Source organism: Nothobranchius furzeri, chromosome 6 (assembly GCF_043380555.1).
Source record: "Nothobranchius furzeri strain GRZ-AD chromosome 6, NfurGRZ-RIMD1, whole genome shotgun sequence".
In the NCBI taxonomy this organism is placed as follows: domain Eukaryota; kingdom Metazoa; phylum Chordata; class Actinopteri; order Cyprinodontiformes; family Nothobranchiidae; genus Nothobranchius; species Nothobranchius furzeri.
Window position 1 is genome coordinate 43,889,190 of NC_091746.1, and position 18,670 is coordinate 43,907,859.

Genomic DNA, 18,670 nt, shown 5'->3' on the forward strand with positions numbered 1-18,670 from the left:
ATTTTATGTGTCCATTTTTAGAAATATAAAACTTTAAGCTCTTGTGTGCTGTTGTCCTGGGATTGGCTAAAAGCAACTCTTCTACTGCTTCAATTTGCTCTGGAACACAAACAACACAAGCCTGAAGGAGTTCTGCTGTGGAGTAGCTAATGGTAATGGCTAGCTTCTACTAGCTGAAGGAGAGAAAGGAAACAATTTTTTGTATAGCGTCTTTCAAGATAAAATTCAAGAGGCACTTCACAAGAATGATAAAACATGATTAAAAAAGAACATAAAAAATGGGAGAAAAGGGAAAATTAAGATGTCAGTAAGAAGAGAATTTGAAAAAAAAAAAACAGAATGACAAAGTCATATGCATAAAGATGGTAGAAGATTTGTTTAAAGACATCAGGATGTGCAGCAGATAACGGAAGAACAATAGAGGCCTCTGCACAGAGCCTTGTGGGCCAAACGCTCTACTCTCTCCTGGCTGCAAAAATCAACACAGCTTTCCCCGGTCTCGAGCCAAGGTGGGTGAGTCCATTAATGCTAATTTATAGTGTGACGTAAATCTGCATGGCTTTTTCTAACCCAAGTGTTTTCCAGTGTAATGAATGGAATAGGTCAATTTTCACCATCGAATTCACAGCATAACCTGTCATGCACGCCAGAACTGCTAAGTCAAGTTTACGCCAGCTGGAGGATTCAGACTTACAAATCAGCCTTTTACTCACTTATTGTTCTTCAGTGTAGACCATAAATAAACTGTCAAGGTCTTACCAGACGCAAAAGCCTTTCCTCTCTTTGCTTAAAGTCAGACTGCTGAAATCCTCACTCTGAATAAAAGTGAATCCACATGAATCCTACAAGACTTTTACAACTTATGATAAATAATCATATGTGATGAATGGATAAGATGTTTAACTGAAGTGTTTGAATAACCTGTGCTTAAATCAATGAATTTGAAATGAATGTTGTTGTTACAGTGATCCATTTATATCACAAATCACTATGTGTTTGATTTAGCAAGTTAATCATTATCCACACTTATACACATCTTCATAAGATACAAATTAAGGTTAAGTTTCACTTTACATAACGTTTAAAGATTCTTTATTCACAGAATTAAGATACATACCCCCCCCCCCCCCCCCCCCCCCCAAGTCCATCCACAGCCCCATCAGCAGCCGGTTGCCCCCCGGTCTGTGGCCGGTACGGCGCCAAACGGTCCTTGTGGATGACCACCCGCCTACCTCATCCAGGCAGGTGAACCCGGAAGACCACCGCAGAGATCTGGTCCAAAATTTCTGCGGGTTCATCAGTTTGGAGGACAGGCCCTTCTTCTGGGTCGGGCAGTAGACCCAAACCTTGTCCCCCAAAGCCAATGAGGGTCCATGAGCTCTGGAGTTGTACGCCCTCTTCTGGCGATCTCCAACCACTAGCACGGTGGTCCAGGCCAGCTGGTGGACTTCTTCCATCTGCTCCTTTAGCCATCTCACATAATCCAGTTCGGGCCTCCCCACAATCTCTGGTTCTGGAGCCGGCCCAAACACCAGATCCACTGGCATCCGGAGCTCCCTCCCAAACATCAGCGCCACAGGAGTGCTTTGGCTGGACTCTTGCACCGCAGTGCAGTACGCCCACAACACCATAGGCAAATGTAAATCCCAGTCTCTCTGATGTTTGCTGGTGAGGATCGCCAGCTGAGTCGCCAGAGTGCGGTTAAACCGTTCCACCAGCCCGTCACTCTGGGGATGCAACGGAGTGGTTCTAGTCTTTGTCACCCCCAACCGCCAGCACACCTCACCGAACAGCTGGCTCTCAAAGTTTCTGCCATGATCGCTGTGCAGCTCCTCAGGTACTCCAAAACGAGAGAACATCTCGTCCACCAACCGCTGAGCTGTAGATGCAGCTCTTTGATCCGGCATCGCGTACGCTTCTGGCCACTTGGTGAAGTTGTCCATGGCTAACAGAACGTAGCGATTTCCAGCCTCTGTAGTGGGAAAGGGCCCGAGGATGTCCATCCCGACCCGTTCAGTCAGTGCTCCAACCAGGTACTGTTGTAGCGGCCCCCGGGAGCACTGAGTAGGCCCTTTTTGGCTGGTGCAGACATCGCAGCCGTGAACATAGTGTTCCGCGTCCTGACGGCCGCCCGGCCAGTAGAACCTCCACCGGAGCCGTCGCACCGTTTTGCTGTTGCCAAAGTGTCCCGTCCCCGCTGCTCCATGAACCCAGTAGAGGACTTTTGCTCGAAGGTTTCGTGGCACCAGCAGCTGCAAGTGGTCCATCCCTCCTCCCGGTGCCTGCCAGTGCCGATACAGCACATCTCCATGCAGCTCCAAGCTGCTGAACTGTGAGTGCAGGTTCTTTAATTCAGCCCCACGCGAGAATACGGCGGGCCACTCTGGTCTCTGGGCATGCCAAACCCAGGTCCTCACCTCCGCCAGAGTTGGATCAGCCTCCTGCTGATCTTTTAGTTCTTCCATGGAGAACAACTCCCTCTCCTGTTCCTCTGTACCTTCTGCCGCTGCATCCGACGATTCCTGGTGCTGCTCTCTCGCTGCTGCTGGAACAGGTTCTGGTTCTCGCTCTTCCTGACAGAGACAGTAATGACACTCAGTCACTAAACATGGGGGCCGGGACAGTGCATCAGTGTTAGCATGCTGGCGACCGGGGCGGTGCTGGATCTCAAAGTCATACTCCTGCAGAATCTCCAGCCACCTAGCCACCTGTCACTCCGGCTGTTTAAAGTTCAATAGCCAGGTGAGGCTAGCATGATCAGTCCAAAGCTTGAACTTGGTACCGAGCAGGTATGGCCGGAAGTGTCTCACAGCCATAACCACCGCTAGCAGCTCCCGCCCGGTGACGCAGTAGTTCCTCTCGCTCCGATTGAGACTGTGGCTGTAATAAGACACAGCTCTTTCTCCATCTTCACCTGTTTGGGAGAGCACGGGTCCCGCTCCCATGTTGCTAGCATCTGTATCCACAACAAACGGTTGGGCGGGGTCTGGATACTCCAGAACCGGCGCGTCAACCAATGCCGTATGGAGCTGCTGGAAAGCTGCAGTGCACTTTGTGCAGTGTTCCCTGCTACGTTGTTCGAACGCCTCCATAGCAAGCATGGCCTCAGGTGACGGGGCCACATTAGCAGGAACCGGCTTCTGTCCAATCTCCAGGCTTTCGCAGTCGTCTTCGAGCGACTGGGCGACTCTGGCTCCTCGTCGCTTCTCATGAGGGTCCCTCCCCTCCTGGAGAGGAATCCTCTCGGCATCTAGGCACAAAGCAGTTCCTCGGACATCAACACATGTGCCCCAGCGCATTAATAAATCCAGCCCGATGATGCAATCATCTCGAATGGCAGCGATCCAGAACTCCTGCTCAGCTTGATGAGTTCCGACCACCATCGATAACAGTCCCTTTCCCGTCATTGTGGTTTTTTCTCTATTCACGGTCAGCAATGTGGTTTCGGTGGGACTCCAGCCTACCAGTAGGGAACCCTCAGTCTCTGGCAGGAATCCCTTCCGGACCAGACAGATGGTGGACCCCGTATCCACCAAAGCTCGGCATCGTTGTCCTCCGACAGCACAGTCCAAATATAGCCCATGAAGCAGCCCGCAGTGGCTGACGGATGGCAGGTTAACTCCAAGGGGTGACATTGCACGAGGTGGGAGTCCCCTTACTGTCCCACCCCGCTGGCGTTTCCCGCAGCTTGCACCCTCCGCGGCCCGGACCTGGGCAGTCTCTGGCTAGATGTCCCAGTTCCCCACAGTGGTAGCAGAGGCCGGTGGCTGATCTCTGTCTTGGGGTCTGCTCCGGCCGAGCCTGGTTGACTTCTCTCCTCTCCTCCAGCGCCTCCTCTTGTTCAGCCGCTCTCGCCAGCGGCGATCGCCCACACTGTCCAACAGGTATCACCTCCTCTGCTTTTTCAGCTCTCCTAAGCGCTTCAGCCAAGGTGATGGGGAAGGACAATCTGACGTGTTGATGTAATGTTCCGATGTTAGCCCTCGTAGGAATGCGTGCAGGCTTAACTCCTCTCTGGCAGCAGCCGTGAAATCAGGATAGCCCCGCCGAGCATACAGTTGTAGATCAGCCGCATAAGCTCCCAAGCTTTCTCCGTGGCTGCGTCGTCTGCCGCTCAGTTGTTCTCGGCTTTTCTCTCCCGAGGCTTGCTTCCCAAAGCTTCTGTTCAGTGCAGCTGTGATAGCTTGCCAATCGCGTCGCTCTTCCGATGCTAGGTCTACCAGGACCTGAAGTGCTCCTCCTTCCAAGGCCAGCGCCACCTGAACCACTGTCTCCTGTTGGCTCCATCCTTTATGTAAAGCCGTCACCTCTACTTGAGCAAGTAAGGGTGCAAGGGGTGTGGCGCAGCTGAATATTGGGAGTTTTACCGGCATTCGATTGCCACCGTCTCTCAGCACCGTTGGTGCCGGGATTGTGGGCGCTTCCGCTGAGTGCATCTCTCGCGGGTGCCGGGCTAACCGTGGATCGCTGGTTCCATCCGGCTGGCGCGGTGTCCTCGCTCTTGTGTCCAGCCGTAGTTGTTCTTCCAGCTTGCTGTTCTCTCTGTCAAGTCACTCGATCTCCTCAACGAGTTGCTGCATCTTTTCTGTCTTTCTTGACAGCGCTAATCCCACTTTTGACACCAGTGTAGCGGTCTGCGCCACCCTCTAGCGGGGTGTGTTTGAAGCAGCAAAGAAGAGCCGACAGGTAGCAGACATAGAACACTATTAATAGCCGGATGGCTCCCCTTTTCATCCCCCCACACATACATTTAACTAACGGTGCCAACAGGCACTGGACAAGAACAACACAGCGCGAACTCCAAACCGAAACAAACAACCCCAACACAACCCCAAACAAAACAACCCTCAAGAACACCACAAACTGAACAAACAACCCCAACTCACCGTCCCCCCCAAAGTGTAACGCAGCCCCGCTGGCCAACCGGTGGCAGGGCCGCCACAACATGAAGTGTTTTATGGTCCCTGAACAAGCAAAGAACCCTAGAATCTTCTGATTAAACATTCAAAGATCAATCAGGTTGATATTTCATATTTATTTGGAATAAATGGTCATAATTAATTTGCAGTCGTTACTCTATAAAGTGTGACCGCTACACCAGTCAATTTTTTTCAGTGGCTAATGCAGGAAACAGGGATATTTGCTGGTAGTCCCCCACTCCAAACACAGATCGAGGGGGATCGTGCAATTTTTTTTAGCCCAACTCTGTGGAATGAGTTGTCATTAAGCAATAAACAGATGCTCTATCTTCTAGTATTTATTTCTTGCTTGAAGTAGGGCTGCAACTAACAATTATTTTCATAATCGATTAATCTGTCGATTATGTTTTCGATTAATCGATTAATCAGTTTGTTATTGTTTAGCTATTTAACCTATACAAGTGATGAATACATTTCAGTTAAGAAAAAGAAAAACATAAGAGAATTGTGCAGTTGACTGCAATCTATTTTTTTGCACATGAACGCAGTCAGCGGTGTAAAATGAGCTAAACAGTGCAAAATATCAGTCCAGAATAATTTTTTGGCATCAAAATATAAGAGGTAAATTCCATAAAAAATAATGTAGAATCTAGACTAGAGTTTGTAAGTGGTATGCATTGCTGGGGGGTGAGTGTCTTGTTCCCCATGTAGTTGTCCATCGTTGCTTGTTTTTTTCTGCATAAGAAACACAAATAAAGTACACATATAAAATAAAGCAGCACACACACTACAACACTAAATCAATATTACATTATTTGAATTAATTAACAATATACAGTGATCATTTATTTTGACAAAAATATGTTGTGAGGCATTTTACAGCGTTAGACAGTAAAACAGCCTTTAATAGTAAAAAAAAAAGACTTTCCGAATTTCTCCTGTATTTAAAAATTGAAAGTGTACAACTATGCCGCGTTATATTCACCTGGACACAGCTCGTCTGTATATTTTTCTCCGCGGAGTTGTCCTTTTTTTGAATGAGGAACATAGTTATGGGTTTGTGCCGTTGTCGGTACAAGATCTGCTCGGGTGCAAGATCGGCTCGGGTCCGTCGACTGCAGATGACGTCTAAGTAGTTGATTGGCTGAACATGAACCTTACGGAATTACGTAATCACGTAACGTTGTTATCACGTGACGTTGGTCCAGGCAAATTTTTTCTATTGGAAAAATGGACAACTTTTACAAGGAAATCCATCATTACCTCTTTGAAAATACACTTTTAGCATAGAGCTGCAAGTATAATAGGGCTGAACGATTAACTGCATGTGCAATTAAATTGCGATGTGACAAAGGAAGATTTTTTAATGGCAAAGGCTGCAATTTGGCAGCGAGTGGTTAGCGCAATGCTAATATAAATGGAAAAACCCATAGGAATGCTAATGCTAATATCGCCAATTACATTATTACAAATTATGAATTAGAAACGTGCCAAATGATTACATTTGGAGTCTAATAGAAAGTAAAACTACCATCAATCAAATAAGTACAGACAGGTATTTTAGTAAAGCCAGAAAACTTTTAACTCCAGAGCTTTGGCTAGCAGCTATGAGCGTAACTGAACTACGCATGGACAAGATGTCAAAAACTCAATGCAAATACTTCAATAAACGGGACACACTTCTGCAAATACAATTCCACAGGTGTTGCTAATACCTATGATCCTTCAAGGGATGTGCTCAAAGAGGAGTTCAACATGAATCAAATATAGTGTTTTATTTTACAAATACTATTATAAACACAAACTTACGTCTTAAGAAACATTATTTTAATAACGAAACTGCTAAATTCTTTCCAACAGTATAGATGTGTAGTGTATTTTGTCCGAGTGGGTTTGCCGTACTTTGACGTCATCGGCAGTCGAAGGACCCCGAGCCGATCTTGCACCCGAGCAGATACTGTACCGACACCGTTTTTCTCTTAACGAGAACATTCTTAAAAACAGACGTGCTAAATTTGGCAAGCGCATGATACACAACACGGAGGAGATTCACGATTATATCTAGTCAATCAAAAGTAGAACACCGTAGACTGATGCGGCAAAAAAACATGTTTAACATTCACTATAACGAACTCAGCTCCCAAATTTGATCTGCGTTAGCTTGTTTATTTGCTGTTGCTTACCGGATTTACCGGACTTTCCTCTGCTGCATCAGCCCCCACATGTTTTCGTCTCAAATGTTCACTTAGGGATGTCGTGCTTCCGTGCCATGCTAGATGTTTTTTGCATATTTTGCAGGTCACCCGTCTTTTCAAATGTGGAGAAGTGCTCCCATACTCGTGAGGTTTTTGTCCGGGGTTTGTCTTCAGTTTTGTCGCTTCTATTTTTCTTCCGTATTTCTTCTTGTTCTGCCATCTCTCACAGCAAGATGCGCGTCAGTAACGTGTTACGTTGTGAAAACCGAGGGCACTTATTGGCTCGTTTCTTCTTCTACGGCTCCACTGGTTGATCAGTGGCTCATTACTGCCACACACTGGCGGCAAATTTAACAGATTGTAACCGATGTCAGATTGTGGTAAAAAATAGACTTTATGTGGTAAAATATGATTATTAAACAACTAATCGATGACTAAAAAAGTTGTTAACTATTTTAATAATCGATTATAATCAATTAAATCGATTAGTTGTTTCAGCTCTAGCTTGAAGACTCACTTTTATTTGGTAGACTTTCAACAATAGGGTTCATTATTCTGGCTTGATGGTACTGTTTTTAATTTCTTTCAATTTGTTCTTATCCATGTTTCTTGTTGTTTTTGATATTTGCTTATATCTTTCTTTTTTTATTTTTTTTTACTGTTTTATGCTCTTATAGTTATTGTTTTCTTATTATGTCTTTTATAATGGTGTTCAGCACCTTGGCCTTCCGATAAGCTGCTGCCCCACGACCAGACCCCGGATAAGTGGCCAGTATGGATTAGAGTTTTGTCAAGGTAATAAAATGTAGTTCTTCTGTCTTATATCTTCATGTTTCTTTTATTATGTTTGAGTGTCATCAGTTTGTCTTGTTAGGTAAAGAAATCTCCTTTTACAGCATGTCCAGAAGTACCACTGAATATTTGCTCAACGCTGTCGCTATCATGGTTTCATAAATATGTTTTGAGTCCTTTACAATAGCTTTTCTACTCACATCCCAACTGCCGCTCTCGTTTATTTGTCTCATCACTGCCTTAAAGCTTGTTGCTGGCATCACAGATGAGCGCAGGCTACAAGGAGGGAGACTTAAGGTGAAATATGAAGCCCTCTCATTAGCATACATATTGGGACACTGAGCTCTGTCATTGTTTGAACGTGGAAGCAAGTCGTTGCTTAAAGCCAAATCTCATTTGTAATCGGTTTTAAAGAGGAGTGATCAGAAGTCAGCAGCACAAAGCCTTAGCCATCTGTTGCCTAGTGACCCTTCTTGCCGTTTTGGTTTTAGAGCTTTTCAGCAATCGGAGAGTGAATAAAGCACAGTGACACAAATTTATCTGCTTTCTCTCTCTCTCTCTCTCTCTCTCTCTCTCTCTCTCTCTCTCTCTCTCTCTCTCTCTCTCTCTCTCTCTCTCTCTCTCTCTCTCTCTCTCTCTCTCTGTGTGTGTGTGTGTGTGTGTGTGTGTGTGTGTGTGTGTATCTGTGTGAAGGCGTTACTGTAATCCATCAGCAGCTAACCTCACTTTATTTTCATCAGGCTGAAGGTTCTAGCTCAATAAATTTCAGTTATAAACCACTTTACTCTCTCAGAAACTCCCTCTGAGAACTGGTTTTGAGGGTCACAGCCTGTTAAGTTTAACTCACTTAGGTAATGGACTGTATTTGTTTAGGTGAGAATGAAAAAGATGGGAGTCACAGCCAGAAGATGCAAAGAAAAAACTAAGGCATGAATGTAAATTACAAAAGAAACTTTAGAAGTCGTCTGTTTTATTGTGTTTAGAGTCTTTCTTCCCCTTTTCTTGCTGCCCGTTGTTTTTTCATTGTTTTCCTCCTTTCCTTCTCCCTTTGAGCCTGACCATAAGGTTTTGTTATCTTTAAAGCTGTTTCTGTCTTTTTCCAATTTGTTTTCCTTGTCTCTATTTCTATTCTCGTCTTCATTATCTTACCTCGGGTGGCAGGAGAAGGAGAAACTGTGACAGAAGGTAGAGTGACGGGCAGCGGGACAGTTCGACACACTTCTCCTCCATGATGCAACAAATAATAAATCAGTTGGAGCGTCCTGCATTGCCTAGAATGAGTTCTGATCATAATCCACGGAGTTTGAACATTAAATCGCTCCACCATGTCCACGGAGGAGCGGTTAAAAACCAGGTAAAAGAGCAGAGCGGAGAAGAGCAGGGGGCTGTTACCACACATCTGCTTCATACAGCAGTGAATACATGTGTCTGATCGCCATGCGTTAAGTAAAATATTAAGTTTTGATAATCTGTGCAGAGCATTAAAATTATATTTTCTGATCTACCATGGGAGCTGTTGCGCTGCATTTGCGGCCGATGCGCCTCTCATAAGCGGCCGATAGGAAGGGACAAGCAGCAGAATACGCGAGAATGGGGTGCCCAGTAACACGCTGGTGCTGCTGGTCCAGTCCGATGGAAAGGGGGTCACTCACTGTTCAACTATGGGCTCTTTAGATTGTTGTGATGTCACATGAAACCAACCTTCGGCATATATAGTTAAACTAAATCAACCCAAATACCAACACTCATGGCCTTTTTAGCTCATACTACATGATGACTGCTATAGATGTAAAATGTGTTCTACTTCTTATTGAACACACACATTAAGTTTTAAAATGTAACCTAGCCAACCCTGTGCTAATGCTACTTACAGTGTCGCCCCTTCTCCTGGCGCACCAGCAGCACCTGCTGGGGTGATGACTAAGGCCGGCCCAGGACCAAATAGGTCTGCCAACTGTGAACACTTAGCAGCTCCCACCTCCAGAGACTTTAAACTTTTTCGCCGCAACTTTTCTGCGCCACCCAAATGTTTCTTCGGCTTCTCCATTTTCACATCAACAGTCCGAGGCACGGCACTGTCCAACCACTCCCGCCGACCAGCGATGAGGCCCCGCCCACCTTGGTTTGTGCTGCCTGTGATTGACAGCCCTGTCACAATGCCCTGAACCAGTCAGCCCATGGCAATGAGAAACAGACCAATAATACATCTTGATGTGGGCAACACACTGCTAGCCTCAGTAACCTATTAGCTGGCCCAATTTGTAAGAAATCTGAGGGCGAGAGAGAAAGACGAACGAAACGAGTGGATGAATGAACGAATGAAATAATTAATAAATGTCAGACCGGCCCGGCAGCCGTCAGCCCACCGGGACGGCTCCCGGTGCTCCAGAGAGTCAGTCCACCCCTGCACACGGGGCTTATTTCCTGGGAACTTGTCTGCTTTTCAACTCTTTGCCACCCCAGTCATCAACAAGAGGTCCTGTTTGAGGGCCTTTTTTGTTTATTTAAAGCAGATATTTTAAAACAAATGTCATGTTTTCCTGCAAGTTATTGTGACGTCTGTGCCGTTGTTTATACCAGTTGTGCCAAAATTTCTGGAATTAATAAATCTTTTTTAGAAAAAAATGCTGAGTCATTCTTTACCTGCTCTAAATGGTTTTATGAAATGTAAGATTCCAAGTTCAGTTTCAGCACAAATGTTTCACACTGATCTCCTTAATAATAATGAAATATAATGATTATGTCTCAGTGCCGAGGCAGGAGCAGGACCGATGGTTAGAGGCTTCATCATTATTGGTGAAAATGTTTCTCAGTTCTCTTTTAAAAAAGAAGCAGAGTCCAAAGCAAACTCCCAGTTTTCACTCAATAATAGTTACACAATTTAGATAATCTTGAAATAGAAGTTCCAGAAAAGTGAGCTTTCACTATAGAATGGCTGGCCTTGAGGAGTCTCACCAGAGATGCCGGTCCTCTGCATTGATGGGAATAACTTGAGGTGGTGTGGGCTAAAGAGTTTGATTCCTCACACAAAAACAACTCTTTGAAGGAACATGAAAAAAATCATGGAAAGTATTGCCACATGATTAAGTTGCTTTAGTTCAGCATCATACATTTCAATTATCCTAATTTAAAGTACTTGTGTTGAGCCAAAGTAATTCATCAAGGTTTATTTACTACATTTGGATCCTGTTTAATTTGATAGGGTTAAACTATTATGTGAAACTGCTAAAACACATCATGTTGACTCAACATGATTTTTATGAACTAAAGTAACTTGATTTTATTAAAGTCAAAGTAACTGTTTTATGTTCACTGTATGTAGGTTTAGTTGGACTGGAAGAAATTGCATGAGTTTTCAGGGGACATATTACGCAAAACTAACCAATTGCATCCTTATGTGCTGCCATGCAGGTCTCTATTACCCTTATAAACACTCCAATTGTGAGAAAAACAACAACCATGCATCTGATTTTAGCCAGTGTTTGGTTTTAGGAATTATTTGCCTAAAACATGTTTCCAAGAAACAAACCCTGATTGTGATGTCACAAACTGGGAACAGAGAATAGAACCACCTCTCATGTGCAAGAGAAAACTGTTGCTGAAGGAGCAGCAGCTCAACCCTGAGCCCCTCTTGAATGTCTGAGCTTCTCAGCTTATAGCAGACTGAGTGGGGATGGATGGGTGTGGCCTAAAACTGTTTTAGATTAGAACTGCTGTAAGAAAGATTTAATGTAACAAGCTACCTGAACATGTTTTGTAGATAATAGAATAGAACAGAACACAAGAGAAGAGAATAGAATAGAATAGAATAGATTATTATTATTATTATTATTATTATTATTATTATTATTATTATTATCATTACTATTATTATTATTATTATTATTATTATTATTATTATTATTATCATTACTATTATTATTATTATTATTATTATTTTATTATAACTTAGAAACTAAAAGTACACCTCCTTTAAGCTTTAAAAATGATGAGCAGCTCCTGTTTAGGGTAACCCAAACTTGTACAACAAAACAAGAGTGAGAGAATTTGCATGTGAGTTCAGCTCACAAACAAAGATGATCTACAGCATCGTATCAGACAAAAATCATAAAACCAGGGAGAAACACAACTGTCTTGGATTTAAAGTCAGAGCATCATTTTATGATAAAGTCCCATTAGTCATCATCACACACTGGTGCAATTACATCTCCACATTTGACTCATCCCAGTGGGGAGCAGTGAGCTGCAGCAGTGGCTGCACTCAGGAACTATTTGGTGGTGTAACCCCCCAATCCAACCCCTAAAAAGCTGGGTATTGGGTCTCTAGAGTCTTTGGTATGACCCAGCTGGGATTTGAACCCCGATCTCCCAGTCTCAGGGAGGACACTCAACCAAGAGGTAAAAAAAAACAAAAACAAAAAAACATATACAAATTGTTTCTTTACTTCATCCACCCAAATGACCTTGTAGAACCAAAAGTAAATCACATCACACTTTCAATGGTGAAAACACAAGTACAAGTATGACAAAAGCAGTGTATTGACATTTCTTTGGAAGCACCTCCCTTGAAATTGCATGGAACTAGACTTAGAATGATCATTCATCACCTCTTGATTGTATACAAACTTTTTATGAATTGAATGCTGTCAGAAACCACTAGAAATGTAGTTGAATAGGAAAAGAAAATCCAATAATGAAGGAGATTGAGGACACCATTCCCCTCAAGTCTTGTTTTTTAATGAAATGGATGACTGGACAGTCTTCTGCTCCTTCAGCACAATCATTCATCTACCGCTTCTTTTCACCTGAATCCATCTTTTTTCCCCTTATTAAAAGTTTCCATCATTCAGCAATAGCAAAGCCCTCATTAGCTGCTTATGTCAATGCACTGTACTGATGATAAATAGCTGCTTAATCTTCAGGTCAATGCTGCAGTAATGCTTAGCGTTCCTTACAGAGCCAAGCAGAAAGCATGACCTCAGTGACAAAATTCCAAAACATCAGGATTTTTTCCTTTTATTTTTTATTTATTTTTTTAAATCTTGATGTAGTTTAAAGATGCACTCAAGGAAACCAGTTTTTCTCCTGTTTTTTCTCTGTCAGGTATAAAATATTGCTCAGTTGGAGAAATATGTTTTGCAGGTACAACAAAATGAACCACTATACAATTCAGCAAAGTTGAATGAATTCCAAGACTTTGTGCAATGACTTTTAGTTTGATGCAATTGTGAAACTTGCAATAAATATTTCTTATTTTAAGTCTATATGATGAATTGAAGTACTTTTGCTATTCATTCATTCTATTATTACCACCCCCAACCCCCCCCCCCCCCCCCCCCCACTACTTAAAAAAAGATGTTCAATCAAGCATTTTCTCCAAAACTGTATCTTGATGAAACGGTTGGGAAACCCAGGGTCTTTAGGAACTTTATGGCTCAGGCAGACTTTATCTAAAAAATCTAACTTAAAGGAGATATACAGTATATCTAAAGCTCAGCTTTTGCATTATATTATACTGGCAAGTGGGCAGGCGCGTTGCAAGATTTTCAAAAGTGTGGGGGATGTTGTCTGTGCCTAAAATAATTTCATGTTATTCATCTTGTTAGTTTAATTTCCATAATAGCGGAGCAGGTGCGAATTTAAGACGTGTTACGCATGTTTCCGTTTTAAACATGTTTAAACTGTTCAGAGTACAAATCCAGGCTCTGGCTCGTTAGATTTGTGTAACTAAAGTTTGTACTGACATAAACTTTACATTAAACCATGTTGAAAAGGAAAGGATCTGATTAAATCATTTCCCCCTCATTTACAGTCATGAAGTACAGTGCAGTGCACACGGCTCTGGGGTTAATCAAGTTTAATTGTTTGTCTTTGCAACAATCTTCACAAGAAGGCAAAACAGTTAAATGGCAGGTTACAGATATTTCCATTTGACTGTTTATTTTGACGGATTAACTCAAGGATGTTGGTTGTTTTGAAAGAATTACCCCGACGCACACTGATGCACACACAGATGAGCTGGCATTTTAATTGTTACGCACATCGCAGAGGTAACTAAATTAATCAAGAAATGATTCCCATCAGAACATCAGAGCTTTATACTGGACACTGTGCTCAGCGCACACCGGAGCGCACACGGTGGACAGTGAGCTGAAGATCTGTAGAGGGGTCCGCAGCTCAGTGCAGAACCACGGCGCATGCGGTAAGATTTCCTCCCACTGAAACGGTCTGGAAACCCAGTCTCTCTGAGGGATGTGTCACTTGGAAAAATGTTCGCTGATTATGAAACTTTGGCTGAATAGCGCTTGTTCCCGTCTCTAATATGGAGACACATGACGCATCCAATATGAGGCAGAATAGCCTCTTCAGCATCCGTAGAGACATTTCATCACGCACAAAGTTTATGTGGAGCAGAAGCGGTCGGGCCACGGCAGGTGAAATGTTCCTAGCCTTCATGAGGTGAAATAGTTTAATTGTAACATTAATGTTACTGGACACGCTGGTCTGGTTGGTTAGACCAGTGTTTGAAGTGGAAAACACACACACACACACACACACACACACACACACACACACACACACACGCACACGCACACACACACACACACCAATTAAAATAATGCTGATAGCGTGGACTAGAAGACAGGTGATGGTTTACGTATTTAAATGATGATCAGGCTGCTGTAAAATGTAATCTCCATCCACATCCAGACAGAATTATCCTCTATTCTTTCTCTATTTGCACTGCTCTTGTCTAGGCTGACGTAGCTGATGGGGTGCGCGCGGCACGCCTAGCGGCTGTGATGCACATTTTACACATTTGGAGAGGTGGGCTGGATGCTTTGCTTTTACTGGAAGATGGAATTTTTTTGTTTATTTAAAAAATGTCGGAGATTTTGCCCAATGAATTACCGTAAAAACTACTGGTGTGCATGTACCCTTATGAAAGAGTCTTACGTTGAGAGGTAAATATTAGAAGTGCAGGTAATGCATTCTGGTGCCTATGAATGAAAATGAATAAAAATTAAATTGGGAGTTTTTACTTCATATTTTAGAAATAAAAATGATGGAGGAAAAAATTTAGGACGTCTTTTTAAACGGAAATTTCTAGCGCGACCTGCCTGCTTCACTTAAGTCACTGCTTATTAAGGTCCGTCCAAAATTACCGTGGCCCACCCAAAATTGAAAACCTGGCGCCGTGCCGGTTATAAACCTCTGCAAAGTGTTGTTCTTCACTGTATCAAACTCAGAGTTTGTACAGCTAATGTCAAGATGTAAAATTATGAATTCAGTCAAGCTCTTCCCTCCCTCCCTCCCTCTCCTGTTTCTCCTTGAAACCCGACAACGGCTGTCAGAGAAACAGGAGAGGGAGGGCAAGAAGGAGATGAGGAAACAGAGTGAGTGCGACGTAGAGAAACCAGACTGGTGTGGAGGTGAGCAAAACGGCTGGAAATGTGTGAGTGTTGAACGATCTCAATAAGAAAATTGTGGGTGTTGAATCCCCCACATCCTCCACAGGTGCGACGCCCATGCAAGTGGGTCTCTATTGCCCCTAAAACCCTACAAATGTGAATAAAAACCATTCACCCTTTTTCTCTCAGTGTTACTTACTGTGACATCACAATAAGGGATAGTTGCATTAAGCCTCCACCTCAGCGTTCAATGCCAGAGGAGCAGTGGCTCTACCCGGAGCCCATCTCGAATATCAAAGATCGGAGCAGATAGGAAGTTAGACATGAAACTACGAGTTGTATAACTAGGGTTTTCCAGCTTTTATTTAATTATTAACAACAGTATCAGTTCACAGTGTATGATTGTTAACATTGATTTTACAGGTATTTCTTGAAACGTATCATGTAAAATTTCGGTAATACTTTATAGCAAGGGTCCTTAAATTGTGCTTCAGTACTAGGTATCGACTTAGGAGGTAATAAGTAATGAACCAGGGACTAGTGTTGCTAGCTGTGGTTGCAAGGTGGCTTGTGCCAATCGTGGCGGTAACCCCCATACCCGCTGGTGGACACCAGAGGCTAGAGGAGCCGTCAGGCTGAAGAAGGAGGTCTACAGGTCATAGCTGGTCTGTGGGTCTCCAGAAGCAGCAATCAGGTACCATGCAAGCAGGTTGCAGCAGTGGCAGTTTCTGAGGCAAAAGCTCAGGCATGGGAAGAGTTCAGAAAGGCTATGGAAAGAGACTATCAATCGGCTCCAAAGATTTTCTGGCAAACTGTCCGGCGCCTCAAGAGGGGAAGGAAGCAACTTGCTCACACTGTTTACAGTGGGGATAGGGAGCTGCTGACGTCAACTGGGGCGATAGTCGGACGGTGGAAGGAATACTTTAAGGAGCTCCTCAATCCCACCAATGAACATAGTGAGGAGGAACCAGAGCTGAGACACCTGGGAACGGACCGTCCGATCTATGGGGCAGAAGTTGCTGAGGTAGTCAAACAATTACACAGCAGCAGAGCCCCAGGGGTGGATAAGATTCGTCCTGGGTATCTCATGGCTTTGGGTGTTGTAGGACTGTCGTGGTTGACACGCCTTTTCAACATTGCATGGTCATCGGGGATAGTTCCTGTGGAGTGGCAGACCAAGGTGGTGGTCCGCATTTTTAAGAAGGGTGACCAGTGGGTGTAATCCAGCCATAGGGGTTCACACTCCTCAGCCTCCCAGGAAAGGTCTACTCCAAGATACTGGAGAGGAGGGTCCGGTCAATAGTTGAATCCTGGATTGAGGAGGAGCAATGTGGTTTTCATCCTGGTCGTAGAACTGTGGACCAACTCTTTACCCTTGCTAGGGTGACGGAGGGGTCATGGGAGTTTGCCCAACCAATCCACATGTGTTTTGTGGATTTGGAGAAGGCTTATGAACCCTGTGTCCCTAGAGGCACCCTGTGGCGGGCACTCCAAGAGTATGGGGTGGATGGTCTTTTGCTGAGGGCCATTCAGTCCCTGTACCGAAGGAGCATGTGTTTGGTCCGCATAGCCAGCAGTAAGTCGAAACTGTTCCCGGTGAGGGTTGGACTCTGCCAGGGCTGCCCTTTGTCACCGGTCCTGTTCATAATCTTTATGGACAGGGTTTCTAGGTGCTGCAATGGTGTGGAGGGTGTGGAGTTTGGTGGCTGGAGAGTCTCATCTCTGCTTTATGCAGATGATGTGGTCCTCCTATTTTCACAAGGCTCTGGCCTACGGCGCCTGCTGGAGTTGTTCACAGCCGAGTGTGAAGCGGCTGGGATGAGGATCAGCACCTCCAAATCTGAGACCATGGTTCTCCACTCGAAAAGGGTTGTTTGCCAACTCCGGGTCAAGAGAGAGGTTCTCCACCAAGTGGAGGAGTTTATCTCGGGGTCTTGTTTATGAGTGAGGGAAGGAGGGAGTAGGAGATCGACAGGCGGATTGGGGCAGCATCGGCAGTGATAAAGACACTGAACTAGGGCTGGACGACATGGCAAAAATAGAATATCACGATTTTTCCAATATTTTATCATGATTTCGATTTTATCACGATTTTTTATCCATGAATAGCATAACTTCAATTGCGTATTAAAGAAGAGAAACATTGAATAAACATTTATTCATATTAGGGATAATCAACACAGTGCTAACACACTTACATTTTAAACTCACCCCAGAGATGATAAAAGCCCTGAGAGAAACAATTACAAAAATCAGTTTTTCTCGTTTTTCAAGTAACTTAACATAAATTAAAATCGTAAACATATTTAAAGTGCAAACATGTCAATTGCAAACGTATTGTGCAAACATTAACTTGTTCAAAATACTATGTAGCTCCCAGTTGCTCATGTAGTGGATAGTTAAGCTCAAATATGGCTCTGATGTGCAGCTGGACCAGAGATCGCTTGTGGTAGCAAATAACTGCACATTCCGAATATTTTCTGCAACAAGTCTCTAAGTAAAGTAAAATTTTCCAGTGCAGATTGGAGACAACCCATAGAAGCACTGATTTGATCTCATTTCAGAGAAAAATAGAACAGGTTAGATGCACCTAATAAATAAAATTACTAACAAACTCAGGAATCTTTCTTTGCTTCACTGTTCTGGTGCTGAGAATATCACTAATGCGGATGAAAGGAGATACACAGATGAATTATTTGGAGATTTATTATTTGGAGACTACATTTACTGCAGCTGGCAGAGGCAGAGATTGTTTCTATTGATACACGGAATTTACAGAATCATTTTAAATTGTAATAGGGGAAGACTGCAGGAGGGAGCGGTAAAATACAGGGGTCCCCAGCAAAAACAAGAAACTTTACGAGTCTGATGAAACCCGCTGGTTTTCCATCAGGCAGTCACGGGGCAGCTCCAACGACCCAGTGGCCGAGCTCAATCCGGCTCGGCGGAGGGTGAACGAGCCGAGGCGACGTCGTGCTCTGCTTAAGAAGCGGTGTTATTTTCCTGCTTCAGAAGAAGCGTCCAACATGTTTTTACGCTTTCTCCGAGACATGTCACGTCGCTAAGTTGTTAGCGCCGCGCGCTAAGAAAACCCTGCGTTCCTCTTCGGAACGAAAACCTCGTTGTCGCTCTCAGCCGCGGCCGAAGCCATGTTTGTTCACACACAGGTGAAAACAAGCGGGGCACTAATATATTACTATGACTCACTCTGATTGGTTAAGGGTCAAACAAAGGCGTGTCATTTGCCTGAGGTAAGTTCCCTTTTCATTCAGAGGCAGAAATTCAACAGCAGAGCAGTGAATCGTGATAAAAAGGTCTCTCAAAAATGACAGACCGTCAGATGTGTAGATTG